Source organism: Microcebus murinus, chromosome 16 (genome assembly GCF_040939455.1).
Source record: "Microcebus murinus isolate Inina chromosome 16, M.murinus_Inina_mat1.0, whole genome shotgun sequence".
NCBI lineage: Eukaryota > Metazoa > Chordata > Mammalia > Primates > Cheirogaleidae > Microcebus > Microcebus murinus.
Window position 1 is genome coordinate 20,243,138 of NC_134119.1, and position 24,862 is coordinate 20,267,999.

Sequence of the window (24,862 nt, forward strand, 5' to 3'; positions counted from 1 at the left end):
CATTTCTGCCATGGGAAAAAGGAGAAAGAAATAGCTCCTCGTGAGAACGTGATATTGTCCCCTTTCAAAGAAAATAGATAATGCTGGAAACTACCTCCTTTCCTCATTCAACAAGCCTTATTGAGTGCTTTCCACGTACCACGAATCACATTAGTCACTGGGAATACATCTGTGAACAACACACAATCCCTGCCCTGAAGGAACTAGTCTAGTCGGGGAGGAAGAATCAAAGGCATTTACAAAACACGCATTACTTTAAGGTGTTTCATCATAGTCAGGAAACCACAGGCTCGCTAGCAGTGTCTTTAAAAGAAGGATTCTGTTCAGGTTCTGGTGGCTTAACCCCATCCCTCATCCTTCCTCCCTTCTGAGGTTCCTGCAGGGAGCAAGACACAATGCACAATTGCTAAAATGAAAAAAGGTGCCAAGAGCATGCAACCAGTGCTGCCCAATGCATAGCTGTTCAGTGGAAAATGGATGCAAGGACCTGGATTCTTGGCCAATATGAGTGTTTCTATTCTATTTCCTTAAATCTAGAAATTATCATTTTTGCAAAGAAAGCATTAAAATAGCCAACCAGCTGTGGGAAAAGGGTGGCTGAACACCCCCACTATGCAAGGTGGAATGCTGGAATATAAAACATCCCCAGGCTGCTGTAGACCATCTCTCTGAAGGTGAAGTCGCTCTCCTCAAGCCAGGCTGCCACATGGGAGAAAAGCATAGAGGAAGTGAGAATGTGGCTTGTCAGCTCCAAGGAGTTAGACTGTCTATCTAAGTCAATTATTTGGAATATTTGGAAGCACAGCATTAGAATAGAGGACTGAACTGTGGATGCATTCCTTTTAAAGTACAGTGACCCTGCCCCATAGGAACAAGTATTCCAATCAATGTCTGTGCCTGTGGAAAATACCTTTGCTACGCCTTCTTTGGAAGGGAGGTAGTGAGGGTAAAAAGGGAGCTGGGCCTTACATGAGGAATGAGAGTGGGGACTCTCCTGGTATTTTAAACTTCTGAGCCTGTGACATAATCTGTATCAATCCATACATAGATTATTAACCCAGAGCTTTTACTAAGAACTGGCAAATGTCTTCTTTGTTTCATTACTCAATTGCATCCAATCTCTTGGTTTTAGTTGCTATTTTCATATTGGTAACACACAAATGTCCATTTCCAGCCCATACTTCTACCCTGATCTACAACCTTACATAACAAATTGCCTCTTCAATACTTCAGTTGAAAGTATAACAGGCACCTCAATGCTATCCATTCCTAAGGATTTGAGATTAGGATTCCTTCCTCTGGAGCTTGCTCCTTGGCAAACAGCAGCTCTGACCATCTGGTTACTCCAGTGGCTTCCAACGACACTTACCAAAGAAACCTACCTGGCTCTAATGAGCTGAATCCCATGGCCTCATTGAACTTAACATCTAATCATTTCATTTTCTCCTTTCTTAGTCCAACCCAGCCATGATAGCATCTTTCCTATTCCTGAAATACATCTACATGCCCACCTTGGCCCTTCAGTTCTTCCTTTTCCCTCTTCTCCCAGACTCACATGGCTTCCTCTTTTATTACATTAGATCTCAACTGAAATCTGACCTCATTAGGAAAAGCCTTTCCTAACCCTCCTATCTCACATAGTTCTTCCTTGAATTTTTAGTCTCTTACCCTGATTTACGTTTGTCATTATATTCATCAGCATGTGATATATTACATTTACTATTTTTATTTACTTATAGAGTGTTTCACTCAACAGGGATGTAGATGCCATGACAAGGGGGCTTTGACTGCTTTGCTCTCATATCTGCAAGTGCCTTGAATAGTGGCTGGCATATAGCACATGCTCAGTAAATACTTGCTAAATGATCCAGCAATTGGTCCACCCACATCTTTACAAATTGGATCTGTGGCATCTGAGAATGAGTCTTGGCTTGGAGCAGTTCTTTTGCATGTACACAGCCTCCAGCTTTATGTGGCAGGGAACGTGTGACAATGGAAGAGCTCTTCAACTCTAAGGCTTTTACAGATTTTGAGCTCAGCTTACCATTTGAACGATTCTCCACTATACATTCACCTCTTTCCTGCCTCCCCAGTTAAGCAGTCTAAGAATGGTGCTCATGTCTTTCAGCCTCCCACCTCCCAATGAGACATGTGGTCTGGGAAACGACTGCCCTGCTGCTTCCAGATGTGAGATTCAGACTCTTCCACATATGCGAGACAGCATGAATGAGAAAATATTAGATTATCTAGGACATTTTTATGGTTGGTGGGAAAACCATAACACAATAGTTAAATTTGGAACTGCCAAGGGAATACAGGTTGAATAATCATTATAATTTTAAGTAATAAATGTTTATTTCTACTTAAAGCAAATTGAATAAACTGTTTTAAAAGAACGTTGCTAAAGGCAGCTAATAAACTTGAAAAATTATGGATTTAAATAGAAATTTCTAACAATAGTTTACTGAAGCATCTGATTTTGGTCCACATGTCTGCTTACATAGGACTCATTTTAGCTTCTCATTGACAAAATTTTTGACCAGTCTAATCAAAAGTCTTTGGAATTTCAGGGGATCTACAATTTATCCAACTCTAATTTGGCAATTGAAGTTTCTACTTAAACTAGAAAATTATTTTCAAACCACTGGGAAAAAAATGTGTCTGGATTTATAGGTAACCTATGAGAATGACCATCCCCAGGGATAAACAAAAATAGGAAATTCAAAAGCACTTTCATTTTCCAATGCATATCTTTCCTCTCAATGCATATCTTGTCAACCTCTAAGGGGTGACTCCAGTCTCACTTTTAAGACTGTACCCTTCCTGCACTTCTGTCATTTGCTCAGTCTTCCATGCATAAAGAATGAGTACCAATGACACTAATCTCTGTAAGAAAGGAAAAATAATCCTATAGGCTTTCATTAGGGTCCCTTTGCCTTTAGACTGTCCAATCTAATCAACTCTCCCCTTCATTACTGCCTGTCAGAACGCTAAGTGATAACAAGTTTGATTTTCACCAAATTTATTTAAATTTTGCTCTCTGATATTTTAGTAGGCAGGGTCTGGGCAGAGGCTAGTTCTATCTACCAACACTTACATCAACACATGAAGTCTCACCTCCAGGAAAGAATTGAAGACATACATGCTTTATTGCTTTTACTGATATAAAGACACCCCCTTTTCTCACCTGAGTTGCTTGTCTCCCACTTTCTCTTTCTTTCCTTTTTAACTTATTTTAACAAACACTATAAAGGCTATTTCAAATAACACACTCTGTCTAGCCACCACCTAGAGAGACACACTATATTTTTAAAACATTGTAAAACCTAGTTCTCAGTTGACTTCTTTCTATCTTGATTTTCACAAACTTTTGATGCTCTCTCTTAAGAATAGCTCCACCTTTTCCTGGTTCACATAGTTTATTGAGGTCACCCAACTTCAAGGTTCTTCTTTGTGGCTCAAATGGTGAGGTTCTCCTGTGTGTGAGTGTCTTGGGGACACCTATGGATGGAAGAATAATACACTTCTGTAAGGCGATCTGAACCAATGACAATGCTGCACTCTTTTTGTCATGAATACCAATGGTGATATCGGCATCGGAGCGAGCCCTGATAATGTCTCTAAAAGGCATCAGTGTTCTCTGAGTTGCTTCCCAGGTATCCTGTTGCAAGATCTAAAGGATCTCCGAACTGAATGCTGTTGCTCCGTCGTCATGGGTGGTGCCAGAAATGCTAATTGATTTCAGATACATTCCCCGGATAGCAATGGAAAGTTTCTGTTTCAAGTCCATCCAACCAAAAGTTAGATGCAGGAATGCTTGTCTGTTCTGCACCAACTTTTCCTTTCCCTTCCATTTGCCTGGTTGAGAACACAACATGCAACTTCCTGCCATTGCCTGCTTAATGCACTGACTCCCATTCATGCTTAAAAATAAGTCAACTCATGTATAGGCATCCTGAGCTGAGGACTTCAGCAATAACCCCTTTCCCTTGGATCTGGCCAACAGGCATCTTTAAAGTGATTCAAGAAACTGACTTCTCTGATTGTCTCCCAAACTGGACAAGTCTAAACACGCAGGGCATGAAATAAGAAGGGAGGAAAGCATCACAGAAACAAACTGTAAATCTTTAAGTGGAGGAAGAGCACAGTAGAATCAGGCAGCCAAAGAGGCACTGACTTTAAGCAGAAATGACAATGATCTGGGCTGCCTGCAGGCCTAGCACTGAGACAAGTCAGGCATTGTGGCCAAAAAGCATCTTGCACACAAGTCTTCTTAGAGTTGGGGACAGAGGGAATGTCCTTTTTCATTTCTCAAAAATGAGAGGTTTTTTGATGAAAGGTCAAGAGATCTCCTTCCACTCATATAACCAAACCTTCACTTGTAGTTAGCGTCATTTGCCTATTTTCTTATGTTTTGTTGCCAACCCCAGGATATGGTCTGGAATGGTGGTTAAGTAGATTCAATTCCCAAATTCATTTCTTACCAGTTGTGTGACTTCTCTGTGCCTTAGTCCCGCACCTATAAAATAGGATTAATATGACCAGTCCTACCTCATGCCATGATTTAAGTACTAAATGTGATAATCTGGATAAAACATTTAGCACAGTGCCGGGCACATGGTAAACTCTCAATAAATTTTAGCTGCTATAATTATTCCCAAGGGAAAAAATGAAAATAGTCAAAGCATGGAAGAGATGAATCATCTTAGTCACTATATACATGGAGCTGCTTGCTTTGGTCCAAAGCGCTTTGGTCTCTCTCCAAACATGATGGTGGCAGAGGCTCCATCTGAGGCAGAGGATGCCCACAAGAGGGCTTGAGACCATGTTGTCATTGGCAGGCTATTAATTGGCCAAAACCTCTGGAAAGTCATGACACCCACTTAGCAAAGCAGACACCATCTGTGTCGTTGAAACCATCTTCGGAGTATAATAAATTAAATGAGTTTTGCTTCCAAGGTTTGAACTTGTAATTCCATTGGTCAGGATGCCATCAGAAGAGGTACATAAGTGAGCTCAATAAGCAATCACTTAACAAAGATGGGCTGATAAACGAACTTCAGCAAGGAGACCATTTATGAACAACAAAACACTTTTAACTGGGACAAAGCAGGCACTTCCCAAAAGGTCCTAGGTCCTGGCAGGGCACACTTCCCACAGTTCAGAGTCACCCACACTACAGAGATGCCACAGGTCTCTGTCTGCTTTGTGACTGTGCAAGATGGGTGGAAATAGGGGTGGAAATTTTCAAATCTGACGATGAGGAAGGTAAGCACAAATGCCAGGCTCATCCAAAATGACGGGAAGCCCAACAGGTCCCCGGGATTAATGCTAGCTACAGTGCTGATCTGTGAGACTACAGCCTTCCCCACCAGTAAAGGAAGAGAAAGCCAAAAAGGAGTGGATTCTTCTCATGCCAGTGACATGGCCCATGACAGGGTGGCACAGCCCAAGAAACTCTGTTTTGAAAGTGATGGATGAAATGATACACGTGGCTTTAGCGGGGTAGAATTTATCACTGGCCTAGAAATTAGTGCCTTAGAAAGCCAAGGAAGCAACCATTTCAAGAACAAGATGGAGCAACTAAATTTAAGAACAGAGAGGCAGAGACTCTGTCCTGAGGCTGGGTTTTCTGTGTGCTAATATACAGGGAGGGATGATGGCAGACACATTGGATGGTCAACAGCTTCACAGCATCAAGCTGGCACACCAGAGAGAAGGATCACATTTGCATAGTTAATCAATCATCTCACCACAGGCACCCATGCATCAAGGAGCCAGATAAGGAGAGAAGTGTCTGCAAGTGGGCTTTGAGTCCTCCATGACCTATGAGCATGAGTTCACAAACACATACAAAACCACCCAACCAACAGTGTGTTTAGAGGAAGGAACATTAAACAGAGAGGTTGACAATAGGCCACAGAAGTAAAAAAGGACCATATAGGAATTTAGACTTGAATCTCAGATGATATCAGTGTTTAAGACTGAGCAGGGAAAGAAACCACTTGTTCACCCAGTGTAAACAGAATCCCCCTTGATTATAACAAAACTGTCTGGAGAGTGCACATTCTTCACCTTTCATCTTCATGGGTAGCAGATTTACCATGTGTTCCAATTGCTCTGCTCCCTGTAGACATGCTGCTTTGCCAAGTATACCTTCTCTATTTCAACCATCACCTCCTCTACCACCACCGCCTCTATCTTCACTGTCGTCACCTCCATTGCCACCACCTCCACCATCACCACCTCTACCACCACTACCTCTACCATTATAACCTCCACAACCACAACCTCCACCACCACCTCCAACATTACCACCACCTCCACCATCAACTCCTCTACTACCACCACCTCCATCTCCACTGTCACCACCTCCATTGCCAGCACCTCCATCACTCTACATCTACCACCACCACCTCTATCATCACCACCTCTACCACCACCACCTCCACCATCACCACCTCTACCACCACCACCTCCACCATCATAACCTCCACAACCACAACCTCCACCACCACCTCCAACATTACCACCACCTCCACCACTTCCACCAACACCACCTCTACCATCACTACCTCCACCACCACCTCCTCCACCACCACAACCACCAACACCACTACCATCACCTTCACCACCACCACCACACTACCATTGTCACCACCTATACTCCCACCATTTCCACCAGTACCTCTCACTATCACCATCATCTCTACTTCCACAGACTCCACTGTAATTGTTACCTCCTCCACTTTCTCCAAAACCAGCTTCACTACCTCCACCACCAGTGCCTCTATCTCCACATCTACCACCACCACCAATACCCCCCATTATCACATCACAACCTCTACAACTTCAGAAATACCCTTCCTTCCACCACCAATACCACCTCCCCCACCAGCTCCTCCATCACCAGCTCTACCTCCACCACTGTCATCACCTCCTCCGTCAGCACTACCGCTACTCACTCCGCCATGCACCAGCATCAGAACTACCTTCACTGCCCTGGTCACTTCTGCCACCATTGTCACCACCTTTGCCACTTCCAGTGCCATATCACCATTGCTACCACATGGTTTTATCAGTGAGCCAAGAGTTAAGTATTTTATAACTCTTACCTTTATTTAATTCTCACAGAAACTCTATGAGATGAGTATTCTTATTCCATTATACAGATGGAAGTCAGAGAATTATATTATTTGCTCCAAATCACACACAAAACGTTTTTTACAAAAAACTAAAGTCATTATCTCTATCCCAGGTGTGTATAATTCTATTTTTTTATGTTCTATTTAATTGCATGCCAGCTGTTCTTCCAGAAAAAGAGTAAGGTAACAGTAAAGAGAGTAAGTGTACCTTCTCCATATGTCTGTAAGGGCACAATAAAATGCAGTAAGTATTAAAAGCAGAGATATAAGCATGTGGCTCAGGGGTGGTGCCATCCACTTTCTGTGCTCAGGCTTGTCCATGAAGATGAGACAAATCTATTACTCAGAAATTTGAAGTGATCAAACATCTTTGGTTATATAATAGTTAATATGAAACTCTTCACTTCTTTAAACCAAAACTTGATTGTTACAATTAGACTAATAGGCACATTAAAATGGAAAGCATATTTCAGAAATCAAACATCAAACTACGTATGTTGACTGTTGAATATGCCTATAAGTTTATATACTGGATAGTAAGAATTAATATCTATTTTCCTCCCTATTTGTGGTCTTAGTTAATATCATTTTAGGATATCTATATAAATTAGAAAAAAAGGGAAGCATCACCCATGTTTGCTTATCTCATAATAGTGACTCAATTTCAAGAATTAAAAAAGAAAGACATCATATATCTTAGCTCATGATTGCAGGATAACTTTCAAATGATAAACCAGTTCCATAGTCTATATTCTAAACCCCAGGTGGAGTCATGAAGTAGTGGAAAGAATCCCAACTTTGAAATCAAGCAAAACTGAATTCTTATCACATTTTTGCCACTTATTATCTCTGCTACTCTGGGCGGTTTATTTAACCCATAATTTCCCAGCTGGTAGGCTGAAGCCCATTGTGATATATGTCCATTACAAGTGTGCCAAGATATTCACCTCCTCAGCCATAGGGCAGATTGTTGGGTCTTGGGACCCAGAGCCTCAGGCCAGCAGTTGCCTCCTTAAAGATGATTAGTGTCATGTCCCATGTGTGTCTTGATCTAGAAAACACTCCAGAGCACTGATAACCTCTAAACCTCAGGTTCTCCACCTGTGAGGTAGGAGAAGAGCACCCAACTCAGAGGACTACTGTTAGGATCCATGAGATATCATAAGAGAAACTATATAGCTCAGGGACCCACACGCTGTTGATGGTTCAAAATTTTCTTTAATATTAATCTCTGTGCCTAGTTGACTTTTACAATAATTTCTTACATTGCAATCAGCTCATCAAGAAATGAAATCAACTGGGTGCTGAAGGTGATGAACAGACTGCACTTTTTTGGCTACTGGTTAGACAATGATCAGTTTTCATTTACTGTGTACAAAGCACAACTTGGCTGGGAGTATATAGGGGACATGCTTTTTCTGCACTGTGTGCACTCCCATGCCTGCAAGTTTTTACCTATATGTGAATTAATCCCAAATTGGCATCTCTATTCTTGATTTCCCTACTGAGCTCCAGACCTAAATTTTCTCCTAGACACAGCTGCATAGATGACCCATCAGCATCACACCTCTTCTACCTACCACAATCCCAGCAAAGCCTTTCCCTCATCATAAATAATGCCATCATCATTGCAGAACTCCGTCTTCACTGTCATCACCTCCTTCACACCACCACCACCATGCCACCTCCACCACCACCTCCATCATTACCACTTCCACCACTACCTCCACCATCACTACATCCACCCCCACAGGAGCACTAAAGTGATCAGGAGCACACCTTCCACCCTCACCCTTCACCACACCATATATCCCTTTAATATGCTACCATTGCCAAATCCTGGGATCCACCTTTTATGATATCTCAAATATCCTTTACATTAATACTTCCACTGCTATAGTTCAGTCTCACCTCATTTTCCCCCTGGCCCGTTATATTAGCTTTCTCAATGGTCAACATGTCTTAAATATGATTTGATCCCAATTTAATCCTATAGTCTCAAATCACATTTGATCCCAAATAATTCTACAGTCTATTTCACATTTAATGGTTTGTAATAAATGAATCCTCCAAAAACACAAAACTAATTGTGTGTGGTATTTGAACACAATCCTTCACTCTTTCTTATATCATCACCATTTAAAATGGGACTTTGCAGCCTTTCTATCAAGAAGGAAAAGTTTGTTTTACCATTCTTTGATTATTCACTGGTCTTGTGACTTGCTTTGACCAAAAAATTGTGGCAAACATGGTAGTGTATGGGTTCTAATTCTGAGCCTTAAGAGACTTAGCTCACATCTGCTCTCTTTTGAAACCCTTAAATCTCCAAGTGAATAATCTTCACTGTACACTGCTGATGGATAACAGACTGCAGAGCATAAAGCCTTCCTGATGCCATTCTAAATCACTCTGCCCACAGCCAACCCCAGCTGATCATGGATAGATGAGCAAACCTACCCAAGACCAGAAAACCACCCACCAAGCCCAGCCCAAACTACTGACCTCCAGAATCAGGAGTTAAATAATCAGTGATTGTTTTAAGCCCCTAATTTATTTTGGGATGTTTGTTAACCAGCAAGAAATGACTGATACATTTAGGCCATGAGCTTGTGATGTCTCTCCATTGAGGAGAAAACAGACTAAAATCATTCTTATTTCCAAAGCACCTCACTGCCAGCCAAGGTCTGTCCCAATTTATCTTCCAAGGTTTATCTCCTGCTATGGTTTTGTTCCCACCAAAACTCATGTTGAAATTGATCCCCAGTGTAGTGTTATTAGGAGGTGTTTGGGTCATGACTGGCTTGGTGCCATTGTTATGATAGTGAGTTTGTTCATGCTCTTGTGAGACTGGATTCATTCTCATGAGAATGTTCTGGCCAGAGTGGGTTGTTATGAAGTGGGTATCCTCTTTAGATTTTGCCTCATTACATGTGTCCAATTCCTTTTGCACCTTCTTTATCATGTGTTTACCTACCACACAGTCCTCATCAGAAGCTGAGCAAATGCCAATGTTATGCTTCTTGTACCTCCCCATGGCTACTAAACCTCTTTTCCTTATAAATTACTCAGTCTCAGGTATTCTATTATAGCAACACTAACCAGACTAAGACATCTCCCATTTTTCCATCACTTGTCCCACACAGCCACTATTAGAACAATTGCCAAACTTTGATCATTTTCCTCCACCTTCTCAATTTTTGCATATTTATTTATCCTTATTATCACAGGTTTACCATCCTTAATCCAAAAAGCAGAAATCCAAAATGCTCAAAAATCTGAAACCTTCTGAGCACCAACATGACACCGCAAATAAAAAATTCCACACCTGACCTCATGTGATGAGTCATAGTCAAAACACAGTCAACACTTTGTTTTATGCAAAAAAATTAAAAATATTGTATAAAATTACCTGAAGCTTATATGTATAAGATATATATAATACATAAATGAATTTGGTGGTTAGAGTTGGTCCCATCCCAAAATATCTCATTATGTATATGCAAATATTCCAAAATCCAAAAAAAATTCAAAATTGGAAACGCTTCTGGTCCCAAGGATTTCAGATAAGGAATATTTAACCTGTGTTATTAGTATTTTTCTTTAAATTGATCCACATTGCTTCTTATTTAAGCTGTTTTCTATACCATGCTATCCAAGCAACCATAACTTTGATAAGCTAATTATGTTCTTGAACATATGAAAAAATTCATAACTATTAAAATGAAATTATAAACATTAAAATAAAAGGTGTTTATTCATGTCCTACTCAGTGTATCCATTAGAATATAGAAAGCTTTCTGCATTTTCTCAGAATTTTTTTTTTTATGTCTCTGGCTCTACACTTACATTGTGACCCAGTTTATGACACAGATTATTTTTAATTTTGTGTCCAATAAGTTATTAAATGATTCTGAACTTCAGGTGGAGCCAGAGTTTTAAGAACCTTGAAATAAAAACTAAGGAATTTGATTCCTGTGGGAATTGTTGCATCATGAGTATAACAGAGTAAATGTTAAGAGAGACTTGGAACAAAGAGACCAACTAGGAAACAATTCCATTAGTCTAGGAAAGAGACTAAAGTGAGACGTAAATGAGAAAAGTGGCAAAAAAAAAAAAAAAAAAAAAATACCCTGACCTGAACTGAACTGAGTAGGAAAAGGGAAACTGAGTAGTGATTGTTATTAAAAAGGGTCAGGGGAGGGAAACATGTGTGAAAGATAGTAAAGGTAATCCCAGATGCCTTTGAGTTAAAGGGAAAGAAAACACGAAGGCACTCAAGATCATTCTGAAACGCTGGCTGTGACAAATGAGTTAAGTTTAAAGAAACAGCAGATTTGGTAGAGAGTGAGGTGTTAGAAAGGTAGGCAATGGCGAAGGTGCTGAGTTTTGTTTTAGATGTGTTTATGTCAGGATTTAATCCTAGTATTTAATCCACTAGAGGAAATAGTTTTTGTGAATCATTGTCAGAACAACTCCAAATAGATAAGTATCACTAAGATGACCCAACCAGTGATCCTGGTCTAATTTTTGTCTTGTGACATGATTATGCATTTTTTCCTCAGCATCATAAACTTTTGAATGAACGGCCAGTTTTGTTTTTTACTTCACTTTTGTTTATATCTCTAACCCATCCCAGATCTATGAGCAAGAAATATGTACGTTAGTGATGCTTATTAATGGAAGCCTATGATGATCTGGAACTGTTTGTTATATGGTATTACTGTAGCGAAATCAGTTTGATACACTACTTCCATGAAGGAAATAACAGTTGCTTGGGCACAGGTATAAGAAAAAGGAAAGAGTCAAAGTTTAACATTTAGAAACTAGGTGACTGAGAATGAAAATACCACCTCCACTATATACTCATGTGCTACACAAACATTTATGCCTTTCTTTTCATTAATTCCTTATGTATAGTTTTTTTTTTTTATTCTTAGGTATCTATAATAGTAAATAACATTATAGTTTTTGGAGCGCTCTGAACATTTTGTGGATCACACATCCTGGGAATATGATGAAAAAACATAGATGTATTAAAAAAAAAAGAAAAAGAAGAAGAAGAAGAACAATAAGCACCATTTTACAAATCATCTTCTCACAAACCCTAATCTGAGAAGAGAGTTAAAAAGGAGATAAAGAAGGAAGGCTTTTGTTGGTATTCTCCCTACTGGATGTTGGAACTTTCTTTTCCTTTCTTTATGCCATTTGTCTGTAGCATTTAGATTGTGATCAGAGACGAGCCAGTCTCCTTCTGTATTCTGAACACGGCTATAAAAGGCATCTTCGTTACAGTTCAGAAAGCACTGGCCAAGATCACTGTTTGGGAGCTGACCATGATATAAAGGACAGTATCTAAAATTAGTAGTTTGTAGATAATGGCACTCATTAATTTTCAATCTATTCACTAAAAAGCATATCAGAGAATAAAGGGAGATTGAGAGTAAAAGGTTGCTTAACTTGCTTTCCTCAAAAATTGGAATACAGAAAAATACTAATTAATGGGGAAATTGTATTCAATCTAAATGTACAGAAGTATGTCTATTCCAAGTTAGCAATTTTCTTTCCAAGACTGTTAAAAGCACCAGTTGTAGTCAATATGAAAGATATGGTGATTTGTCTCTCCTTCAACTCATAAGACCATAGGAGCTTCCATAGAACTTGAAGGCTCCTTACTCACATCTTTCCAGGGCATAATGTATAGTATTAAACACACCTGAAAGGGACAGAAAAATCAAGCCAAACCAGGATAGGATGGCCATTTATACAAAAGTCTCCTCAAGTCTCTCCAGATTGACCCCATCCAATAAGTTTCCACTTGTTCTTTTGACCCTGGTAATGTACATGTAATAATTTGTACTCAAAAGGTAGGAGTTACATTTGAAACAATATGAGAAAATTCTCAAAGCAGCAAATATAAAATTGTTCTTTGCCTTGGCCTGCCACAATTACTTCATTGCTATGACATATGACATCATAGTTAGTCCTCAGACTCGGGGGTGTTTCTAATGAGCTGGAGTTGGAAGGGTCCCAGTGGAATGCAGTGAACCAAAAGGCCCACTGTTCTTTCAAATTCCAACATGATATCAGGAGGGAAAATAAAGGGCTCTTCAAGAGCCAGAGGTCAACCTGTTAAGTATTGTATCAAAAGGTGGTAATAATGCAAAAGAATGACCAGTTTCAGAGCACAGGAACAGATAACCGTCAACTATTGCTACTATATTATTGCTTCTAACTCATCAATAATGGTATTAAATGTGAATATTTTCAGTAATTAATGATATTGAACTTGGTATTGAATTTGAATACTTTTCAAAATATTCTGTTAGCTTGTGATGTTATCATATAGGATCCTTTCCATAAGATCCCTGTGTCAAAGGAAAAATTATTACAAAGTTTTCAGTGTATGCATATTATTATTGTAAATGACTTCTTTAAAAAAAAAAAACAACCCTGTAAAACTATACATAGGGAATAAATGAAAAGAATAACAAAATGTTTACCCAGCACATGAGTTATGTGTCTTTCTGCTCCCTGGCACAAAGACTCTCAGAGGGACAGCCACCTTCCCTAGGGCCCATGTGGGCCATTCACTGTATACTCTGTTCTGGGAATATATCTAATTATTTAGCCAATTTATCACCAAGACAGCCCAGTGGCTAACCCCAGCATCAACATAGCAAAGGTCACAGAAACCAACAGAAGCCTCTTCCATAAGCCAAAAGTCATTGAAATGAACATGAGTATCTGGTTCCTGATTCCACCCCCGACCCCGTCACCCCCAGCTGGCTTAGGCTACTTGTACAAGCTTCTTGTCTTAGAAATCTCCAAACACAGGGAACACCTGTTCAACTCTTCTATGAGAGGACTGGGACGAGAAGGGCTGTACATTACCTCTGGGCTCCTCCAAATTGCTCCTTCAATAAATATTTTCTTGGGAAAGCCCATGGTGTGGCCACAATTATAGAGGGAGAGTTTAGTTCAACTATCAAAAAAAAAATATGATAGAACAAATAGAAAAAACATAACTAGGAATATAAGAGATTTGAATAAAACAAAAAACAGCTTTGACATATGCATCTAGATAAAGACCTGTATAGCCAACTAACAGAATATACATTATTTTAATGTTTTATAATGAAAAATTTCTAAACACACATAAAACTGTAGAGAGCAGTACAGTGAAATTTCAATTGGTTCATTAAGCATCTTCAACAGTAACTAATATTATACCATCCCCATTTTCTCTATTTCTCACCAATGCCGTCTCCTATCCTTTCCACTTTTCTCTTGCTCTCCCTTCTTTTTTTTATCTTATGGAGTAATGAAATACATACTTTTTGAAGTCTTGCAGCAGAAGGATTGCAAAATATGGCTCCAATTCTTCACACGCCTACATGTACGTACCTTTACTCTTTCTCATGGTACTTTCCAGTGCCCTCCCAGCTCGGGCAGCATGACCTGGTGAACTCCTCACTCTGAACACAGATATGCAACTTATGTTAGCCAAAGTGATCTTAGCAGAAGTATCAGAGGATTGGAATTGCATTTCTGCCTACTCTGTTCGCTTCTGCCTTCCCTGAGCTAACTGACTGGAGGTAGAACATCCCAGTCATATTAGCTGAGGCCAGCCTAGATCAGCCAATAGCCAGCCAACTCCCAGACCAGCAAATGAGCCTTGACAGAGTTAGCAGAACTTTCTACTCAACCATCCTTGGACTGTGAGCAGTGAGTGCTTACTTTTATATGCACCTGAGAATTTGTAGTTGTTTCACAGCATTCCTTGACAGTAGACATCTGACACAGAACCTGTGGATTATATATAAACATTATATATTTCTGGTCACAATACAAAAGGAAGCAGACAAAAGACAACACCCCCCATATGTACACATAAAAATTAGATAGATATAAGATGGATAAATAGAGAGATAACATTTTTAATCAGTCAAAACAAATATCAGCTAATAAAGTATGTGTTAATATTAAAAGAAAAAGTGAAAACAGAGAACAAAGTAAGGGGTAGTAGCACCACCTTTTGAGCTCTGGGTGGGACAAAGGTGTTGCGCCCGCCTCGCCAGCAAGGAAGACGCGGCAACAGGAGTTCTTCTGACAACGCTTCAATGGGGATTGCTTAGCTGATTATGTGCAGAGGACGCCGAGGTGTTCTCGGCAGCTGCTTATAAAGGCAGTAAGTACACTGGGCATTGTCTGATTGGATAAGGCACTTGGAAGGGAGGAGACAAACTCTGCACATGCGCTGAGCACTTGTTTGTCAGACTAACAGCAGGGTTTGACCAGGAAGCGGGCGCCATCTTGGAATGGCGTTGCCACCGCGCCCCACATCTCCCCCTATTTTATTAATTAAATGAGAACTGAGCAACCGTTTAGCACCGTCCTTCGATAGTGCGATCAAGGATGCAGAGCCTCACTTACCCAACAACAACCACCTTACCTCGTGCAATGAGCAAAACTCTGAGATGTGCAAAGGCTGGTTGTGGGACTGAGGACATGCCTTCTCTGGTGCAATGGGAGAGATCCCTCAGAGTGCAAAGGCCATGTCTGCCAAATGCCTGGGGGTAGGAGCGGGTGCAACCCAAACCTAGGCTAACCCTTAAGCATGGTCAACCACACCTGTGTAGACTGTCCCAGTTCAAGCGCAGCAAATGCCTGTGCCAATACCACATGGTCCCTCCGTCTCTGGGCCTGCAGCCTACAGATGCACCACAGCCCGCCAACAGCCGCAACGATCAGCAAAACGGCCACAGCTGCAAGACCGGACCATTCCTTCAGATGATGGGTGGCTTGTTGAATCCATGCTGTCAGTCCTGTGGCAAGGCTCAGATCCACACGAGTGGAGTTCACGTGCATGATGGCCAGTCTCAGGTCTCTGAGTGAGGAATCAAACTGTGCAGACCAGTTGCCTGTTAGATGCCTAGACAGCTGTTTAGAAAGATTAGCGGCAAAGGTAAAGTTCTCATAGAGCACAGAAGTGACACAGAGGCCGGTCATTTTCCACTCACAACCCAGCTGCGCAAGCTGCCAAAGAGTGTCCACCTGGTCCTGTACTAAATCCACTCGCTGATTCAGAAGCATAATCCCACCCTTCACATGGGCATTCAGAGTGGTTTGAGTGTCGAGGGCTGCGGCTACTCCAGCAGATAGATTGTTGAAAGCCTGAGCAGTATGAATCGCAGCTGTGATCCCGAAATCTCTGCGAGATCTAAACAGAGTCATAGAGCTAGGAGCTTCAACGGGAACAGGAATGTATCAGTAGTCAAGCAGGCATCTCCTCTGTCTTCTGTCCTGTCCTTTCCTTTCTCCCTTTTCTTCTTTCTCTCCCTTTTCTCCTGGCGCTCTGGCTCTGGCTCTGGCTCTGGCTCTGGCTCTGGCTCTGGCTCTCGCTTTCGCGCCTGCCTTGGTCTTCTTTCTTGTCTGACTCTGAAGTACTGTCTTGATGGTCAAAGAGCACCTTTTGCCCTGCCTGTAACGAAAGCAGGGAGCTCACGGGCTCTCAATAACAGTCTACCTTGGTCAGCAAAGGTCCGAATTCGATTCCGTCCCACGCGTCAGTTCTGAACTCTCCTCTATCGAGGTCGTGGTGCCTTAAAGTTGTTTCGGCTCCCGGGTTTCGGCACCACTTGTTGCGCCCGCCTCGCCAGCAAGGAAAACGCGGCAACCAGAGTTCTTCTGACAGCGCTTTAATGGGGATTGCTTAACTGGTTACATGCGGAGACACCGAGGAGCTCTCGGAGTGGGCTTATATAGGCACTAAGTTCATTAGGCAGAATCTGATTGGCTCACGCAAGAGCCCTCATTAGCATACTTGATGAGAGACAGGAAAAGCCCCTACACCTGCGCGATTCACCCTGTTTATCAGTCTTGTAGTATGGGTGTGACCAGGAAGCGGGCGCCATCTTGGAATGGCGTTGCCACCGCGCCCCACACAAAGGTGCTAGTGGCCTGAATTCAGCTCCTGCAGGGAAAGGTGGCCCGTGCATACACAGAGACAAAAGGCAGGGTCACTGTGTGAGTCAGAAGTTCAATTCAGGGCTCCTGGAGCATGAATATTAGCTGAGAAAAATAGCCACCACCACTCATATATTTATGGTCAATTGATTTTTAGTGAGGGTGCCAAGACAATTCAGTGAGTAAAAACAACAATCTTTTCAACAAATGGCATTGGGATAAATGGATATCCACCTGAACAAGAATGGAATTGGACTCCTACCTCACACTATACATAAAAATTTACTCAAAACAGATCAAAGTCCTAAATGTAAAATCTAAAACTGTAAAATTCTTAGAGAGAAACTTTGATGTAAATTTTTCTGACCTTGTATTAGACAATATGACACAAAAAGCATAAGCAATCAAAACACAATAGAAAAATTGGGCTTCATCAAAATTAAGAACTTCTTTGCCTCAATGGATATCACCAAGACAGTGAAAAGTGTACCATAGAATGGCAAGAAATACTTTCAAATCTTATAGGTGATGCAAGCCTAGTATTGTTCAGTTATTGTTACAACTCAACAATCAAAGACAACCCAACTTAAAAACAGGCTAAAGACTTAAGTAGACATTTCTCCAAAGAAGATATATGTTGATCATAAGCACATGAAAAAATGCTTAACATCACTCGTCATTAGGGAAATGCAAATCAAAACCACAACATGATACATCTTTATACCTACTAGGGTAGCTGTAATCACAAAGACAAACAATAACAAGTATTATATAGGTCATGGAGAAATTGGAATCCTTATCCATTAATGGTGGGAATGTGAAATGGTGCAGTCACTTTGGAAAACAGTTTGTCGGTTTCTCAAAATGTTAAACATAAATTTGCCACCTGAAGCAGCAGTTCTGCTTCTAGGCATATACCCAAGAGAATTGAAAACATATGTTCCACATATTATATGATTCCATTCATATAATTGTCCACAATAGGTGAATCCTTAGAGACAGAAAGTACATTGGTGATTTCCAGGGGTTGTGGAAGTGGGGAATAAGGAGAGACTGCTAAGGGTTCATGGTTTCCTGTTGGGGGGTGATGAAAATATTCTGGAACTAGACAATGGTGTTGGTTGGACAACCTTGGGAATATACTAAAACCCACTGAATGATGGCATTGCTGAAAAATACTTTGATATGGTATGTTTTATATTTCAATAATAATAAAGAAACATGAGGGATAGATTGAAAAGTTTCATCAATGTCTAATGGGAGTTTTAGAAGGAGAATGCAGAGGAAAAAGCAGAGTCCATATCCAAACAGGTAATCATTAAAAGTTTCCAGATTAAAGAATTACATGAGACCTCACATTAAAAGCATGTTAAGTGTGGAACAGGATTAATGAAATAAATCCATATATGGATATATATTGATGAAATTGAAAAAAAAAAGAATAATCTTACAGCTGTCAGAGAAACTATATGTTACTTAAAAAAGGATAACAAAGACACTAATTGCAGCCTGGCTGATTAGAAAATAATAAAGCATTATCATTCAATTATTCAGGAAAAATTGCTTTGAATTAGAATTTTACATCCAGCTAAGCCATGACTCAAGAGTGAGGTTCAAAAAAAAAAAAAAAAAAAATTAGTAAACTCCTACAAGTTAACATTTATACAGAATCTATTATTTGGCCACATTGCAATGTAACTATAAGCCCAATAAACATAGCTTTTCAAGGGAACTTCTTGAAAATTGATTTTAAATCAATCTTTTAATTAAAGGGGAAATCAGAAATGAAATTATCCGTTGTTCATAATGAATGACAAGAAGTATAAGTGATAAAAATGGCACTTTTAATTATTTGTTATTCTATCTTTTCTAAATATTTTTCTAAATATTCCCCACATAACTCAAGATAATTATATTCACCTTTAATAGTTTCTATTTCTTATCTATATTATTTTCTATTCATTTCTATTTTTATTCTATATTCCTATTTGTACTCAATATTTCTTTATTTCTTTATATCTCAACTTCCTATGCCATATTTCTATTCTTATCCTATCATCTATTTCTCTTCTCTATTCCTCTTTCTGTTCTGTATTTTCTATCTGCATTCTAAATCATTTTTATTTCCTTATGCATTAGCTTTATATACCATATGTTGGTGCTCAGATATAAAGAAGGGGAATTTGGTTTATATGCAATACCTCATTATCTCCTCTTCTCCTCCCAGTATTTGATACTCATGTTCTTGTTCTTGCTGCTGTCTTCTTTTGATTGCCCTAAATGTACTCTCTCCCTTTGCCCTACTAAGGTTCTCTCCTGTCTCTAATATCTCTTCTCTGTCCATCCTCAGGTTTGTCACATTTCCCACTCTTGCCCCTGCCAAGATTCCTGCCAATTTATTCCTCTCTGGTCACCCATATCCTTCCCTTTTTGGATGCGCCCCCATAGCCAGGTCTCCTATATACATCCTACACCCCAAGCTCAGATGCTTGCTTCTGCTATATGCTATTGCCCTAAGCTCTCCCTGGGCCACTGTTTGCCCTGGGGCTGTCATTGCTACTGCCCTTGTGGGGCTACGGATGTCACCTCTTACTGCTGTTCCTTGAGTTCTCATCCCTCCAAAAGGTCCTTAAATGTTTATGATTATTTTCTTCAACACTTTCCTTCACTGTCATCAGGCTGGTCAGCATGCTGGGCAATTTCTCCCTCCTCACCCTCAGACCCCCTGAATGAGTCTGGCTAATTTTGTCACAATGGAGGGAGAAACGACCTCTACTGTGAGGCTGAGGAAGGGGTCTTGCTGCAGGTGGCATCTGATTCTTTTCAAAAAGTAAATGGTTGCAAAATAGTCAATATAATGAGTGGGCATTGAATTGACATAAATTTATCAAGCTGTACACTTAATGATTTAGGCACTTTTCTATATATATTAATATATTATACTTAAGTAAAATAATTATTTTAACAGATGGTTTTTAAGTGAGTATAATTTTAAAGTTTAAAATAATAAATAAAATAGAGTTAAAAGTTTGCATAAAAAATAAATGAAAGAGTTAAGGTATCTGTAAGCAACAAAAATGTTTACAGGATTTCTACTGAGGCAGGGAGCAGATTACTTCTCTCTGTGGTTGTTTTTCTTCTTCCTACCTTTCTAAATTTTCTACATTCCCTGTAATGAGTGGGCATTGCTTTTTGTTTGTGTTTATATAAACACACACACATACATACACACACACACACACACACATACACACACACACACATATATATATATATGTGTGTGTGTATGTATAGGTCTTTGTATGTCCTCAAAGAGCCCTTGTAACCTCCACCTTCTCTCTGAGCTACATTTTTTTTGGCGGCCTTACTTAGGTCTAATAACATGGAAGACAGAAAAGGACAGTTCTGGACACAAAATCCACTAGTGCACCTTTAACTTATACCTTGTACTTTATCTTGTCTTCATTAATTTGCTTTCTTCTTCCTCCTCCTCTTCTTCTCCTTCTCCTTCCTTTTTATCTGTGTCTCCCTCACTGTCTTCACCTCCTTTTATTTCACCATTTCACTGAAATGAACTCTAACCTAATCTCCTGTGTTGTTTCAAAAATTCCTGATTTTAGGCACTCCGTAAATCTTCAATATAAAGATATCTGGAAAAAAAGTTTTTGAATGTTTTCATAATAATTAAATAAAGCTATTAAATAAAAGATGTCTTCAGGTTCATCATGATAATGAATTGAGACCATTTGAATAGGAGAGGTCTCAAAACATTTTTCATTTTGATTCAGCCTTAATATTTTGCTTTTATCAGATATCAACTTGGAGATAAACCTTTTAGAAGTTGGTCCATTGCTTATAACAAACCCAGAACAATTTTAAACAAGTCTCTTTTATCTGATGGAGTGAAGATTGTCAGAGATGGGCCCCAGCCGGGGCCAAATTAGAGTAATTAAGAAGCAAAAAGCCAGAGTACTTTCCTATAATGTGTTTATTTTATCGGATGATGAAACAGTATTACTGGTGCAGAATTTGTCATACTTCTAGAAACTGAAGGGGGGGCATTGTTAAAGTGCTTTGTGTAACAGATATGAACGTCAGAGCCCCCAAAACAAGACTGGGCCATTAAACAGTAAGAGACATTCTAAAAAAGACATGTAATTTTACTTTTGTGATGAAAATAACCATTACCAAATAAGGAAATACTTCATTATAACTATCACAAAATATCTTTCTAGGGTTGAGAGAAATTAAGAGAGAAAAACCTACATTATGGAATCAATACCAACTTACCTGAAGTTTTTTGAGAAACACTTATAAACTCAGATTATTCTTGGAAAAAAAGAGAAACTTTTATGTAATAACTAGCTAAGTGTTTTAGGGACTTAATATACACACACACATACATACACACACATATATATATATAATCTCCTTCTCTTTTCTGGGACGTCAAGTCATGCTTATATAAATCAATTAAAAATTAAAGTTAAAAACAAATCCCACAACACCCAATACTGTTTACATCAGTATCTCCCGACTTAGTATGAGGCAATATTCCACAAAGAAACATTTAGGGACTAAAATTTAGCAATTGCACCTCTGGGTTCATTTCAAATACTTTTCACAAATAAAGTCAATTGTCAATGTTTTGTAAGCCCCTGCAGGGTAAAAGCTCTCTGTGTTCTTTCAGCATTTCTTAGACTTCTACAATCCCTTAATAAAATGTAGAAACCATGCAAAAATGCTACCAAATAACCTTTAGAAAAACTCTCTTTTCTGCACCAATGATGAGTGTAATTGACGACATTACTTTTAGTAGATTTTACTATGTTAATGCCATGTTTATGGATTAAGTAAAACCAATTTGTCCTAGCAATGCAGATATTGACAAACATTAGAAGGAGAAATTGATTCTAAAATAGATAGTGGCCGGGAAAACAATTCAGGTTATTAATTTGCATGGAAGTAATCCAAACTCTTTCTTAATAATTGAACCCTACTCTAAAAATCACAAAGTGCCCTGATATTTATTAACTCATTGAAGTATAGCATCCCTGAGAGATAAACATTATTACTCTTTTTTTTAAAGTTGCCTATCTTAGATTATATAGATTTGGCAACAAAGTAATGCTTATAATGAAAATAAACATATCATTAGAGAAATCTACCAATCCCTTTTCTCACCCCACCTACCACTTTCCAAAGGCATCATCATCTCTAATTCTGATTCTTCTAAAGATTCTTCCCATAACTGTCTAAAAATATGCTTATTGCACTATTTCTTCATGCTATCAATGATCTGTCTGATATACATAATGAGAATTTAGGTCATTTACAATGCCTCCTATCTCTTCCTCTCCTTTTAATGTTTGATATTTGTGTGGTTATTATTGCAGCTGCTACTATTGCTGTTGGTATTTTTTAGTCCCTCTTTGAGGAGGCTCTAGAATAATAAGAGGGAAGAAGGATATGGTGCAGGTAGATAAAGAAAGAATGGACTGATGTTAGGAAGATGAAGATATTCTTAAAGTTTTCACATTTCCTTTAAGTTAGGAGGTAGAATTAGGAAGAAAGAGGTGTGAGTGTGGTCAGAAGCTTGAGAAGAGTTCAAAAAACATGTATTGAGCTCCTGCTCAGGGTTGGGTGTGGTGACAGACGCTCCTAACGTTGATTGGAGGTTTGGGGAAGACTTCACCACAGAGGAAATTACACCTTACCTGACTCTTAAAAGATAGGGGTGACTTAGGCAGGTGAAGGGAGGGGAAGGGGGAAAAAGGTCATTCCCATTAAAGAAAGAGCTTGAACAAGGGCTTAAAGGGTGGGGAAGTTAGGAGTGAGGAGGCTTCAGAGGGCAGGTGGCCAATGCTAAGGAGACTGTCGGGGTCAGGCTAGGGGAGACCCCTTAGAGTGTGCTGTGCATCTGCACTTCTATGCACCTATGAGATAAAGCCACTGGAGAATGATCAGCAGGAGAGAGGCATGCCCACTTCTCACCTTCCACATAGTTTACTTTGGCAAAGATGCATATTAACAGAAAGGAGAAATGGAGGCAGAGAGATCAGTTTGATGGCTTTTGTTATGCTACCGGTGAGAAATACTGTGGAATTGAAAAGAAGGGACAGATTCAAGTAGAATCTAAAGATAGGCTCATTATCATTTTTTGGAATAAATATTTGGAAAAAGAAACAACAACTGAAAAAAAAAGAAAAAAAGAGATGAAGATAGACTTAGCAAAACTAGGAGACTGATTGCCTGGTTGGAATGAGATGGGAAAGAGCAAGATTTATGAGTAACTCCTTGGTTTTTGGTCCATGTAAACAGATAAACAGTAATACCATTAACTGAGAGAGGGATTACAGAAGGAAAAGTAGGTCTAGAGGGGGTTAGAGGAAGGCAGAGAAGTTGAAGAATCTGTTGAACATTCAAGAGGAAATGTCAAGCAATTATTAACATATATAAATCCAAAGCTCAAGAGAAGTGCCAGTTATAGTTGGAGGTGGTGGTTGCACCATGAGAATGAGTTCTACTAGGCAAAGATGGCCAAGACCAAAACTTTGAAGAGCGCTATTACCAGTTGGGCAACAGATGATGGGCCCATAATAAAGTCTGAGAGAAGAAACAAGTGGTACAAATGCCAGAAAGACTGAGAAACCTAGAAATTAAAGGGTTACAAAGATGGCGTGGTCAACAATGTCATGCACTGCAGAGGGATGAAGGGGGCCATAAGAATGGAGACTGGGGTAAGCTTTATTATGGCAAATCCAGCAGCACCAGAGAGGCAAAGCCACGTCAGACCGCAGGGTGAAGGGTGGTGAGATGTGCTTACAAGGTGAGGAAAAAGCAGTGGAGGCTCTTTGGCCAGTAGCTCAGCTGAGCAGGAAAAAGAATGATGGTCAGTATGGCCAGATGAACACAGAGCATTATTGACCCAAAGGAGGGAAAACATGCACATCACTTTTTGCTGAGAGTTGCGGAGTTGTCTATCATCTCTCCTTTTTGACACTGGAAATAAGGTGAAATCACTTCCTGAGAGTTAGAAGGCCTGGATTGGGTAGAGGATTGGAAGAGAGTAGTGAAGTCTTGGAATTTACTCACTGGAAATTGAGAGACATCCAGAACTGTTTTTAGGGTGCTGCTAAGGTTTGGGGAAAAATAAGAAATTTGACCTTTTGTTCTCTTTTCTATTTCTCCCTCTCACTTTAGCTTTTCCAATTCTACCTTCTAACTTACCTGCTTCCTGACTATGTGAATGAAAACAGTAACACTGTCACTACCAAAATAGCAAACAAGGCATTGCCTACCTGTGATGCCAATGGACACAGACGCGAGAGAACCTGGGATTTGCATGGGCCCACCACAATGCATACATCTGTGCAGATTACTTGGCAACACAACACCTCTGCTTTTCCCTCTGAAAAACAAATAATACTACTTACCTCACAAGGCTGCATGAATAGAGATAACATATGGGAAAAGCTAGAGCATTGTTTGGTTTATAGTGGACCATCAATACATTTCATTTCCTTCCAAAAGGAGGGAAAAATAATGATCAAAGTGTTGAAATGGGTGGGAGAAAAGGGAATCATATTCAATGATAAAATAACAGAAAATAGGGCCAAGGAATGGAAAGGAGGCTTGCTAAGTAGATTCTCAGTGAAAAGAAAAACACATGAGAAACCAAGACATAGATGGAGATGGATGTTTCTAAAGAAAGATGCTCACAGTACAAAAGTGTGGAGGAGGGCAAGGGA